Consider the following 13721-nt stretch of genomic DNA (forward strand, 5'->3'; position numbering starts at 1 on the left):
GGGAAAGAGCAGAGCCTGTGCTTGCCCTGCTTGGAGGAAGGGGGGTTCAGGCAGCACTGCTCTCAAGGGGTTGCAGGTGGAATATTGTCTTCTGTCCTACTTTTCCTGGCCAGGGTTGCTGGGACCTGTTTCACCTCATTTTTAATTGTGCAATGCTATGGCTGTTAGCATGAGCTGTTTTCATCGGAGTACAGATAGGCTTTGGACGTGGAGTTTAAACGCTTATCAAAAGTAGTGATCCAGCACAGAAAAGAGCTCACTGGTCAATTCCTGGGACTTACTCGGCATATTCTGTGTTAAAGCCATACAGAAACATTTCCTCTCTGTTGCCTGGAAAGCACATGTTCTTCTTAAAATATTCTGTTTCAGTAGATAACAGGCATCTAACCACAAATACCCCCTATGGGAAGAAACCCATTCAAAGCCATTGTAAATCGATGAAATTTCACCAAGCCTTGGATTAAGGTGTAAAATCTGCTGCATTTATTGGAACATAAAGAGCCTGTTAAAAAGTATCTAAAAAAAACACTGAAGCTCTAAATATTTCACCCCCATGAAAGAATGTTGACTGCCTTCATTTTAGGGGAATATTGTATGGCTTGTACCAGGTCATGAGGATGCGAGATGCTTATGAAACAGACTTCGCAGTTAGAGGCTGTGGATTCACATGTGAACATATATGCAGAAAAATAGGAATCCTGTGTTGAGTACAAAACTAACAAGGGAGACAAAAATTTAAAAACATTTAGAGGGCCCGGCTCAATAGCCTAGCAGCTGAAGTCCTCACCTTGCATGCACTGGATCCCATATTGGCACCAGTTCTAGTACCTGCAGCCCCGCTTCCCATCCAGCTTTCTGTTTGTGGCCTGGGAAGGCAGTCGAGGACGGTCCAAGGCCTTGGGATCCTGCACTGTGTGGGAGACCTGGAAGAGGCTCCTGGCTCCTGGCTACAGTTCTGCGCAGCTCCAGCAGTTGCAGCCACTTGGGGAGTAAACCACCAGCTGAAAGATCTGTCTCTCCTCTTGTTTGTGTATGTGACTTTCCAATTAAAATCTTCTTAAAAAAATTAGTTACAGCATTAAAGCAAAAACTCCCACAGCTTGTTCATAGCCTCTGATTTGGATCAGATACCTGTAACTTACAAGCTGAGGTGCCTCATGAGAGTCTAGGCACCTGTGCCCTTTCAAAGGCTTTCTGGTTCACTCCTGGACTAGCAAGGTAATTTTTTTTAATGTGTTTGAAAGACTTACCGAAAGAGAGAGAGGTCTAGATCTTTCATTCACTGGTTTACTCCCCAAATGATGGCAGCAACTAGGGCCGGGCCACGCCAAGCCGGGAGACTGGATCTTTGTCCAGCTCTTCTGTGTTGGTTCAGGAGCTCAAAAGTTGAGGTCATCTTCTACTGCTTGTTAGCCTAGGAACAGGGACTTGGATCAGAAGTAGAGTAGCCTGAATTCAAACCTGTGCTCATATGGGAAGCCAGTGCCACAGGCAATGCCAACCCTAGAAGCTGTGTTGAGTAGGATGCCAACTCTGACATGGCTAGGCATCTACCACACTTGGCAGACTGCAAGTTGGACTGAGGAATAAACTCTCCGGTGCTTTCTGTTCTCAGCCAGTAGTATTCATCCAGTACCTCTGTCCTCAAACACCACAGATTCCATTACCAGAGTAATAATAAGTCTGTGTGCTTCTTGGAACCTGTTTCCCAGAGGGAAAGAGAGGCATTAATACAACTATGTGACTTCTAGAAAATTTTATGTATTTTTTCAGCATGTTTATCCTTCCATTAGGGAATGATACCAACAAATCACAAGTAGAAATAACAAAGAACAGAAAGAAAACCAGCAAGCAAAAAATTAAAAAGCATATTTATCAGCACTATAAACAAAGGCTGTACACAGTATCCAAATCCGAGAGTGTCACTCAAGCCTGTACACAATATTTTGCACTGTGTCTGTTATTACAGATTAGGGAAAAAGTACTTTGTCTTTTTGACATTGGTTTATTTCACTGAGCATAGTGGTTTCCAGTGGCATGCATTTAGTTGTAAAAGGTAAAGATGCCCCCTTTTTACCTAGTCGTCCACTGATGGGCGTCTGGGTTAATTCCTTTTCTCGGCCAGTGTGTCTTGAGCTGCTGTAAACATGACGGTGGAGGTAGCTTTCCTATGCTGTTTTCCTTTTACTTGGATAAAGTCCCAGGAGTGGGATGCCTGGGTTGTGCAGTAGGTCTGTTTTCAGTTCTCTGAGAAGTCTCCATACTCTCCTCCATAATGTTTGGACTATTTTACATTGCAGCAAAAGTGGCATAGAGCGCCTTTCCCCACATCCTTACCAGCATCTGTTGAGTTTTGGGTGATAGCCATTCTAACTGGGATGAGATACAACATCATTTGGTTTTAATTTCCAGTTTTGATAGCTTGAACCTAAGCATTTTTCTCATTTATCTTTTGGACATTTGATTTTTACCTTTTGAGAAACGCCTGTTTATGTACTTCGCCCAGGTCTTAGCTGAACTGCTTGTCTTGTTGTTAAAGCTCCTTACTTCTGGATATTAATCCTGTCAGTTGTGTGGTTTGTAAATGTTTCTCGGATTCTGTAACCTGCCTTTTCAGTTTGTTGATGGCTTCCTTTGTGGTGCAGAAACTGCTGCTGTAATCCATTGTTTTTGGTTTGATTGCCTGTGCTCCTGGCACCTGAGAAAGGGATCTGTGATCTTCTCTTTGCAGCACCATAATCTACAATAGCAAAAACCATACACAAAACAACCCAGACACCCATCCAAAGAGGAGTGGATAAAGAAACTGGTACGGCCACTCCATGGAATACTATTCTGCCATTAAAAAGAACAAGTCTACCATTTGTAACCAAATGGTCCCAAAGGACAAATATCGTGTGTGTTCTCGGATATAAGGCAATCCTCATACAAAATTGAAGTTTAATAGCCCGTTCAATACTGCTTTTGCTACAACTTAGAGGGTTCGATACTCTTGTTTTTACTTTAATTCACTCAAAACATTGTTTTTCTTATTTCCTCACTGACTCATAGGTCACACAATAGCATCGTTTGATTTTCATTTCTTCAGTGACACATTTAGTAGCATGTTCTTAAACTTCATGTTGTAAACTTCCTATTCTTTATTGCTGATTTTAATGGCTTTTCATTTAAGGGGATGTGTAATAACTGTAGCAGAAACTATCATATCTAGATGTGAGGATACAATGCAGTTTATATCTCTATTTCCAAATCAGTGTGGACTCCCAATGAAACTGTTGAATGTATCTTGACAATAGAATGCTGGACTCCCTGCCATTGTCCATGCCTGCAGTGCAGAGAAACAGAATGATGGACTTACGGCTGATTGTGAGGAACTATACTAGTGTAGTGACCTGGGGAAAATTAGTGTGTGTGTGTGGGGGAGGGGCGGAATAGTAAGGGCAAGAATTGTTGGAGAAAGAAGGGAAATTCCAGGATCCATGGAACTGTATCGTGGGATAATAAAAAATAAGTTCTTTAGAAATAAGAAAGTGCAGGGTTTTTCCATGTTTGTCTTCAATATTTTGTAGTTTTCTAATACTTTGTAGTTTCCATATAGTTTCACCTGTTGTCTCAATTGATTCCAAGCGATTGAAATGTTTTTACAGCTCTTTTGAATGTGACTGATCTTAGAAGCGCTAAGGCTGTTGATTTTTTTCCTGGATTTCATAACATATGAATTTACCAAACTTGTGAGTTCCAATAGTCTCCTAGTAGAATCTTTTGGCTCCTCTCTATGGAAGGGCTAGCCGTATTCCTCCTTTCCAGTTCCTATGCCTTTGATTTCTTTCTTGCCTAATGGTTCTGGCTGAGACTTTCAATGCTGTGTTGAAGAGCTGTGGTGAGAATGGGCAGTCTTATGTGGTTCCTGAGCTTAAAGTACCTCCAGCTTTTCCTTAGTCGATACAAGCTGGCTATGGGTTTTCCTATATTGCTTTCCTTGGTGCTGAGGAATGATCCTTCTATACCCGAACGGCTAAAGGTTTTTATCGTGAAAGGATGTTGTGTGTTATCAAGAGCTTTCTCTGCATCTATTGAAATGATCATTTGGCTTTTATTCTTGAGCTTGTTCATGTAGTACATCATGTTTAATTTGTGTATGTAAGGTCATCCCTGCATACCAGGAATAAATCCCAGTTGGTCCAGGTGAAAGATATTTCTGATGTGTTATTCGATTCAATTAGCTAGTATTTTGTTGAGTCATGTCTGGAGTTTTCTCAGTTTTATACTTCTGTAATTTTGGAATTAAGGCTCTGTTGGCCTGATAGATTTTGGGAAGATTGCCTCTCTTTCAATTGTTTTGAATAGTTTGAGAAAAGTTGGAGTTCTTGCAACTTTTGGTAGGATTCTATAATTAGGCCATGTGAACCTGGACTTACCTTCCCTGCAAGTGTCATTATTGCTTGTTCAATCTATGTCATAGTTAGATTTTCTATGTCCTCATGACTGAGATAGCCTGTGTATGGCCAGAAATCTATCCATTTCGTCCTGATTTTCTAGCTTGTTGCTATGTAGCTGTTGGTAGTCATTCCTGATACCCTTTGTATGTCTGCTGTCCAGTTTCATTTCCCTTCTTATCTTTGATTTTAATATTTTGGGGCTTCTTGTTTTTGGTTAGTTGGGCAAAAGGTATGTCAATTTTGTTTCTGCCTTTGACAAGTTACTTGTTCAATTCCCTGAGTTTTTGTATTTTTTGTTCACTATAAATTTTTTTCTTCCTTTTAAATTGGGTTTGTCTTATTTAGATCTTTAGACGCACTGATAAATCACTTATTTCATACCTTTCTGATTTTGTGATGTAGGCACCTATTGCTATAAACTTGCCTCTTAACACTGATTAAGCTGTATTCTGTAAGTTTCTTTTAAGTCGGTAGCTTTTTTAAAAGATTTTTTAAATTGCAAAGTAGATACACAGAGAGGAAGCAAGAGAGGAAGATCTTCCGTCTGATGATTCATTCCCCAAGCAGCCACAATGGCTGGTGCTAGGCTAATCCAAAGCCAGGAGCCAGGAACCTCTTCCAGGTCTCCCACATGGGTGCAGGGTCCCAAGGCTTTGGGCCATCCTTGACTGCTTTCCCAGGCCACAAGCAGGGAGTTGGATGGGAGGTAGAGCTGTCAGGAATAGAACCGGTGCCCTTAGGGGATCCTGGCATGTGCAAGGTGAGGCCACCGTGCCAGGCCCTGTATCCTGTAAGTTTTAATATGTTCTGCTGTCATCTTCATTTTTAAAGATGTTTTTTCATGCTTCTAAATTTTTGAAGTTACAAATGTAATTCCTGCTTATGGCAGTAATTAACAATATAGAAGTAGATTAATAGGGAAGTCTTCATGAAAATTGTAAGTTCAATAACCCTTTCCACACTGTTTTTGCTTTATCCCATGGGTTCTGATGTTTTTTACTTTGCTTTCATTTGTTTCAAATAGTTTTTTTTCTTGTCGAATTGATAGTTCATGGATTGCACGGTGGCATCATTTTTTTCTTCACCCATGCATTGGTTGTTCAGTAGTGCATTTTTTCCGACTCCATGGTGCTGTAATTTTTGCTTCTAACTTCATACCTGTTGTTGACTTTGTTTCATGCCTGCTCATCTAAGGGAATATATAGTGATGGCATAATAGACCACCACATCTGGATGTGAAGATACAATAAAATACGCATCCCTACTTCCAAATCAAAAATGGACCCCCAGTGAAACAATTGGACATATCTGGACAATGGGATGCTGGACTGTCTGGCGTTGTCTGTACCAGTAATGTCAGAGCACACTTAAATAACAGGCTGATGGAATTAAGACTTATGAAGGACTGTACTATTGTAATAATATGGGGAAAATCAATCAGGGGTAGGAATTTGGAAGGGGCGAATTCTAGGCCCTATGGAATTGCACCATAAAAATTTTAAAAATAACAAATCTTTTTAAACAGTAGATTAGAAGCTACTAACTTGTAGGCGATCCAACACATGACCAAAGAGTTCATTATAAAGGATATTTGTAGAATGTAACGAGAAAGTTTTCATAGGACTACAGCATGATTAGAAGGGGAGAGGGATTACTATGCTAACATGGAAAGGCAAGTATGAGATGACTTCAAAAAGTTAATGGAAAAATAAAGGTAAATTTATTTTGATATCCATGTGAAATTTTTCATTATATTTTCATGAGCCTTTAGGAGATCCCTCATATATAAATCAGAAAAATTGGTGTGCCGGAATGGTTGAATTTCATTTTCAATGCGTTTGTTCTTTTTTTTTTAAATTCAGAAGGCAGACAGTGAAGAGAGGTCAAAATCTTTAATCTAGTGGTTCACTCCCCCAAATGGCTGTTGTGGCCTTGACAGCCAGGAATCCTATTCTGGTTTCCTTGTGTGGGTGTGGAATCCAAATGCTTAAGCCAAAAGAGGAGGATTTGGTGGGGATTTTGAAATAGCAAGTGACATGATCCAAAATGTTTCGGAGTCACTCTAGAATGTTACACAGGATGAAAGCTGATAGGACCAATTGTGGACAGATCAACCAGGATTTTACTTCATTTTTATGGGCTCCTCTTGAATTTTCAATAGGCTTAGCAAGCAAGCTAAAATAAAACATGATTTTGGAAAACTGGGGCAAGAAAGACTGAGTTTTTTTTTTAAGATTTATTTTTGGGGCCCGGTGGCGTGGCCTAGCGGCTAAAGTCCTCGCCTTGAATGCACCGGGATCCCATAAGGGCGCCGGTTCTAATCCTGGCAGTTCCGCTTCCCATCCAGCTCCCTGCTTGTGGCCTGGGAAAGCAGTCGAGGACGGCCCAAAGCTTTGGGACCCTGCACCCACATGGGAGACCTGGAAGAGGTTCCTGGTTCCTGGCATCAGATTGGCGCAGCACTGGCCCATTGCGGCTCACTTGGGGAGTGAGACATCAGATGGAAGATCTTCCTCTCTGTCTCTCTTCCTCTCTCTATATCCGGCTTTCCAATAATAATAAATCTTTAAACAAACAAAGATTTATTTTTGACCCAGTGCGATAGCCTAGCAGCTAAAGTCCTCACCTTGCACATGCCCCGGGATCCCATATGGGCACTGGTTCTAATCCCAGCGGTCCCACTTCCCATCCAGCTCCCTGCTTGTGGCCTGGGAAAGCAGTCGAGGATGGCCCAAAGCCTTGGGACCCTGCACCTGGGTGGGAGACCCAGAAGAGGCTCCTGGCTCCTTTCTTTGGATCAGCTCAAGAGTTGCGGTTGCTTGGGGAGTGAATCATTGGACGGAAGATCTTTCTCTTTGTCTCTCCTCCTCTCTGTATATCTGACTTTCCCATTAAAACAAATCTTTCAAATAGAAATATTTTAAACGAAATGTTTGTAGAGAGAGCTTCCATCTGCTGATTGACTCTCCATATGGCCAAAGCTGAGCTTCTGAGACGCCGATGCGTCCTGTGCTGCTTTCCCAGGCGCATCAGAAGTGGAGCAGCTAGAACGCAAACTGACACCCAAATGGGATGCCCACCTGGTTTGTGGTAGCTTACTTGCTACACCATAACACTGGACCCCGAGCTGAACAATTCAGTAAAGTAGGCTTTAAATCAGAAAGGAGACAATAGTCACTGTATGATGCGGAGTAAACATACGGTACAGCCAGTCAATGGAGCAGATTTCCTGCTGGCATTGAAGGTGGTGAAGCTGAATTTCAGAAATGGTCCCATGACCAAGGGTCACAGAGTTAATGTTTCAGTTTAAAGTGATTTCATTGATCTCTGTTGGGGAATGCACTTGAACATTATTTTTAACATTTATTTTTACTTGAAAGAATTCAGTGGAGGGAGGGAGGGGGAGAGAGAGAGTATGAGAATGTAAGAAAGGGGACCAGCCCCTGGTTCACTCCCTAAATGGCTGTAATGGCTGCCATGACCAGAGCTGGGCTGATCCAAAGCCAGGAGCTCTTCCTAGGTCTCCCACATGAGTGCAGGGGACCAAGAACTTAGACAACCTTCTGCTGCTGTTCCTAGGCCACCATTAGCAGGGAGCTGGATTGAAAGTGGAACATCTGGGACTATCCCACCCCTATGGGATGCTGGCACTGCAGGCTGAGATCATGCTGATATGCCACAGTACTGAATGCGTGGGCATTTTTAAGCACTCTGATTCTAATGGCAGCCAGCATGGAGAATTAGCCATGACACTCGGCATTGTCATGAAGGGGACTGAGCCTTGTGGTGGGAGTCAGGGGAGGAGGTGAACACATTATGAACAGGAGTTACCGAAGGAGAAAAGGAGCCCCAGAAGGTCCCATTTAGAAAGCCACTGAATCCAGGGAAGAATCTTGCAGGGAAGAGTTTTGAAATATTTTGAAAAAGAGTGCTCCCCTTTGGGGGTGGACTCTCCACTGCCCACAATAGCTGGAGCTGGGTGAAGCCTAAACCTGGGAATGCTCCACAGTGCCAGGTGCTCAACTTCTTGAGGCCTCTCTGCTGCTTCCCGGGCATGCCTTAGCAAGAGCCGGAGCTGAAAACGAAACCCTGACACTCCGTAGGACACGGGCAATCCCACTGGCTGAGTTAAATGCTGTTGCCCGGAGAAGACTTTGCTTTGTAGAACGTTATTTATTTGAAACAATGACAGAGGGGAAGAGAGAGAATCTTCCTTCCACAGGTTCACTTTGCAGATACCTGCAACAGCCATGGCCGGGCCAAAGCCAGGGTCTGGGAACTGCATCTGGGTTTCCCGCAGGGGTGATAGTAACTGTGCACTTGAGCCATTTTTGCTTCTCAAACACATTACCTGGGTTGGAACTGAATCAGTAGAGTAGCAGAGACTCCCATCAGTACTCCAAGAAGGTGGAAATGAGAAAACCCATGGAGGACAACAGCAGGGATTCCTTCATTTTAAGACAAACTAAATGTTGAACCAGGGGTATGTTTTAGAGTGTATTTATAAGTGTAGCATGCCATGCCTCTTAGGTCCTTGCATGTAAAACTGTTAAATAAATGATGTGGCAGACAGTTTATTGCATCTTAAAGAGGGGTAAAGCTGTGCTTCTGCAGAGAAGACTTGACGACCTAATACGTACCAGACGTCCAGGGTGCACAAAACCAACGAGCAGGGCCCTGGCACGCACGATGCTCCCAGACTGTGGAAAGAGGATCTCTGTGCAACATACCTTGATGGAGAACAGTTACAGAAATAGCGTGTTCCTTTTCCTTCTGAATCAAACGAAGCAACCCTTGTTTTGAATATCTCAAGTTTCTCTAGATGTGTGATCTGAAGACTTATTTTCATATGGTCTGGTCTGTTTGCAGTTGGGTGTTTTCCAGTATATACATATTGTAATTTCAACCAGATTAGAAAGCATAGATAAGGGATACAGGGAAAGTTCCAGTTCAGGAAGGTCATAGGGAAACAAGACACAATGAATTGGCTCTGTGGAGAGGAAAGTGGATTCTGCAGAAATGTTAACTTGTTCTCCACAAGTTCTCTCACTCCTGCAGCCTTTTAACAAATAACAAAAGGCTGACTTCAAGCATGTCTCATTTTCTTTTTAAAAACATTTGGACAGGCGCATAAAATTTGCATGGATTTGTGGGGTGCCATCTGATCTGCATGTATGCATTGTGAAATAATCAGGGTAAATATATCAGGCTCCTCAACTGTTCTAACATTTTTAATGGAGAAAACATTCAAGCTTTTTAAATAGAGACAAACAACATGTGGCTGTTCTCTACGTAGTCGCCCTACTCTGCACCCAGCACCGCAGAATTTCCCCCAGCTCACGGGAACTTGGATCTTGTTGATCTTTATTCAGTTTTCCCTCCCACACGTCTCCCCAGGCTGTCCCAGGCACAGCTTGCTTTGCGTTCTGTGAGATCATCTTTATTTTAGCTCCATGTAAGCATGAGACTGTGAAGCACTTTTCTTTTTTCTTTATTTTGACATTCTTTACATAGTTAATTAGGGAAAACAGATTCAAGGGTTGCAGGAAAGTGGGTAAGACTTATTTCCACATTGTTTTTGTTATGTATCTGGGGTAAAGGGAGAGGTAAAGGGAGAAGCCCCACGCGGTCTCCCACCCGCCCCAGGCCCCCGGTGTGGGGCGTGCTCCGAGGGTCTGTCTGAGGCGCTTGTTCTGCTGTGCTTGGCGTATTTCACACTGAAATAATGATGATCTCCATTTTGATTCATACCTTCCAAGTGACAAGATCCCATCTGTTTATGACCAAGTAGTATTCCTTTGTGTGCTGTGCCACAGTTTCTGTCTTTATCCAGTTATCAGTTGATAAGCACTTAAGCCGTTCTCATTTCTTGGCTATTGTTAATAAACGTAAGTGCAGGAGCTGCTTATACAGATGGATTTCATTTCTGCAAGGTGTATGAATGGTAGATTGCTGGATCACATTGTAGTTCTATTTTTAGATTTGTAACGAATCTTCATATCAGTTTTCACATGTTTGCACTAGTTTACTCATGTATGAACAGTCTACAGGGTTTCCTTTTCTCTAAATCCTAACCAGCATTTATTTTCGAGAGTTTCTTTTTCTTTTTTTTGGCAATAGGCAATCTAACAGTTGATACCTCCCTGTGGTTTTGATTCACTCTCTCTGAATATCAGTGATGTGTTTTCATATACCTATTGGCCATTTATTTATCTTCCTTGAGAAATTATATTTAAATCTATGGCCCATTTTAAATTTGGATTTTTGAACTCGAATTGTTTAAGTTCATTATGTGTTCTTCCTATCAACCGTTTGTTAGAGTCTATCATGTTGAAATGCTGTCTCCTGGACTGTGGGTTTTATCTTCACTCAAACCATTTGCTGTGCAAATCCTCTTAAGTGTGATGAAACCCCATTAGTCTATTTTTGCTTTTTGTTTGTACTTTTGGTATCTGATCCAAAAGATACTCATTTCAGTATGCTAAGCATTTTTGCCTAGATTTTCTTATAATTTCAAAGTTTTAAGACTTCCTCTTATACCCTTAAACACTTTGAATCAATTTCCAGATATGGTGAGACTGGCCTAATTTCACTCTTCTACATGTGGATATGTAACTTTCCAGTATCATTAATTGGAAATACTGTCATTCTGCTAATGCATATTAGTAGACACTTGGTCAAAGATCAGTTGCTTGTAGAAGTGTGGGTTTCTTTCTGGGACCTCTATTTCATTCCATTGATATATGGATCTGTTTGCATGCTCATACCAGAATGTTTTACTTACTATTGTTTTATAATGTATTTTTTTTTCTTTAATATTCATTTATTCATTAATTACATTGCATTACATGACTGGGATTCCCCCCCCTTCACCCCAAACCCTTCCCCCATCATGAATTCCTTCACCTTGATGCATAACCACAGCTCAAGTTCCGTTGAGATTCCCTAATTAAAAGTTTACACCATACAGAGTCCAGCATCCCACTTGTCCAGTTCAAGTTCAACGGCCTCTTAGGGAGGCCCTCTCAGGTTTGTAGGCAGAGCCAGCAGAGCGTCACCTCGATCAATTAGAAGCTCCAACATATCATCAGCAACAGTCCAGGTATGATGAGGCTGGTGCAGAGTCCACTGATTGACATAGTCCGTCTTAGGGTTTCCCCTTGTCCAGTTTTCCGCTGGAAGCATAAAGCTGAGGTGGTTGATTCATCTACTCCGTTTTCCATCTTTTTTTTGATTAATGCTTTGATTCCTCCATTTTGTTCAGGGGAATCCCCCTAAAAAAAACTTTGAGGCATTCCCAGTCCAGGCTCCTACATGTACTACTAGTAAGCACAGTGCCCGCCACCGTCCATCACTCCGATCAGCTGATGGTTTTAACCCCTGGGTTGGCTCTCTTCTGAGCCCCGACCTCTATTGGAACCAATGAGTATCGCATCTCTCCCCGGCTCTGCCCATCACACTCTCGTCCCTCACCTAAACCAGTGGGAGGAGTGCTGGTCGGGTGTTGCATTCCCTACTAGCACAGGCCATTTCACCTTGGCATTTTGTGTTTTGTACTGTTTTTTTTTTTTTTTTTTTTTTTTTTTTTTATCGCAACCAAACCCGGCCAGGCCCCCACACAGTTTCAGCACTTGGGCTTGCCAGTGGATGACGTGAACCGACTCAGCCTGGTCTGCCCCAACCCGAGCCAAGTGTATTCCAGTGGGTCACATTCCAAAGCCTCTTCTGGGTTATTTACCTCCATGCTTCTTGCGTTTATTTGTAGAGTCAGTGTCCTGTCAGAGGATCTGTTCAGGTTCCTCCCTCCGACTCCTTCATGGTGTCGGGCTTCACACATTCCAGCAGGTCCTTCAGCCACCTCCGCTCTTCAATCCATTCTGGTTCCTGTTGTTGAGAGTTTCAGCCCAGCCACGGCTCGTCCATACCCACGCATATCTCATACATGGCTCAGATGGGGTTGAGGCCTAGCCGAGCCCGTCCAACGTCTATCCTGGTCCTCCGGAGCACCAAACTGTGCTGTGGTCTAATCCGGCATGGTGCATCAAAGCCGAATTGATATTTGTGCCAAGGGATTACAACTGTGACCCGACCAGAACTCAGCCTCCCTCCAGTTCCTGTGCCCCTTAGTGGTAGGCTCCACGCAGCCAAGGCCTCCACCACGCTCTCCAACCAGGCCTGTTGCCAGCCAGTGTTAACTATGCCAGAGGTTGCTCTGGTCAGCCCAGAGCGTCCTATAGACTGTCATGCCTCCTGCATAGACTCCACCGGTCCTTCTAAACCGTCCAATGGGGTCAGAGTGTCAGGGGATTGGTCCACGTATGCCTTACACATTCTAGCCCCGAGTATGGTTCTTGAATGCCAGTCAGTGTCATAGTAATGCCTTCTGTGACCCCTCTGCTGATCTCTCATCCTATCAGGTAATGGGGCATCCTGCTGGAAAAGCCCGGAATTTTGCCTTTTAAGTGAGCTGATGTTGGCGATCGGCACTATAAAGTGACTACAGGTTCTTCAGAGGAAGATTAAATGCCTTTGAAAAGCTTAAGGACTAATACATATTCTCAGAGTACTGTGGGTTCAGCACGGAGCGTCTCATGCAGCATATCAGAGAAACCAAATGCCAGAACTTCCTGGCCGGGCAGCCAGCAGGCGAAGCCTGGCGCCAAATGGCGCACTGGCCGCCCGAGAGCCTCGCACCCCATGTACCTGCGCAGGTGGTGGAAAGCTTGGCTGTGTTAGGCTGCAATCGTGGCAGGGACCCTCGCACCCGGGCCGCATGGCGGCCCGGGGCCAAGCTGCTTGGGCCCCCGCCTGGATCGTGCTAGCTAGCTCCTCCCCTACTCCAGCCCCTGGCATGGCGGCTCAGAGGCGTTCCCAACCCGCTTCTCAGGGTCCTGGGACAACCTTCCCGCCCCAAAAGGAGGCCATCAGACCAGGACCCCGGCTTTATAATGTATTTTGAAGTCAAATGGCACAATGCTTCTTTGCTATTTTTATTTAAGAATACTTTTGTATTGAGCCACTTAAGACCTCAAATAAACTTGTGTTTTTTTTTTCTAGTTGTGTGATTAATATTGGAAATCTGCATCTATAAATTACTCTGGGTAGTATATGGAATTTTAAGTTATCTTGATTTTTTTAAAAAGATTTGTTTTTGAGAGAATTATAGAAAGAGGGAAAGGAGTGAGACAAACTTTCTATTTGCCTGTTTAATTTCCAGTATTCAATAACAGCCAGCATTGGGCCATGCTAAAGCTGGGAGCTTCTTCCAGGTTTCTGCATGGG

The 13721-nt window shown here is 43.3% G+C and overlaps 1 protein-coding gene across 1 annotated transcript in view; it reads left to right on the forward strand.

Annotated features, from left to right (window-relative positions):
- Positions 1-13721, forward strand: part of SPMIP2 (sperm microtubule inner protein 2) — an 85131-nt gene that overhangs the window by 38314 nt on the left and 33096 nt on the right. The gene's annotated exons all lie outside the window — the stretch shown is intronic.

Source organism: Ochotona princeps, chromosome 32 (assembly GCF_030435755.1).
Source record: "Ochotona princeps isolate mOchPri1 chromosome 32, mOchPri1.hap1, whole genome shotgun sequence".
Taxonomy (NCBI): Eukaryota; Metazoa; Chordata; class Mammalia; order Lagomorpha; family Ochotonidae; genus Ochotona; species Ochotona princeps.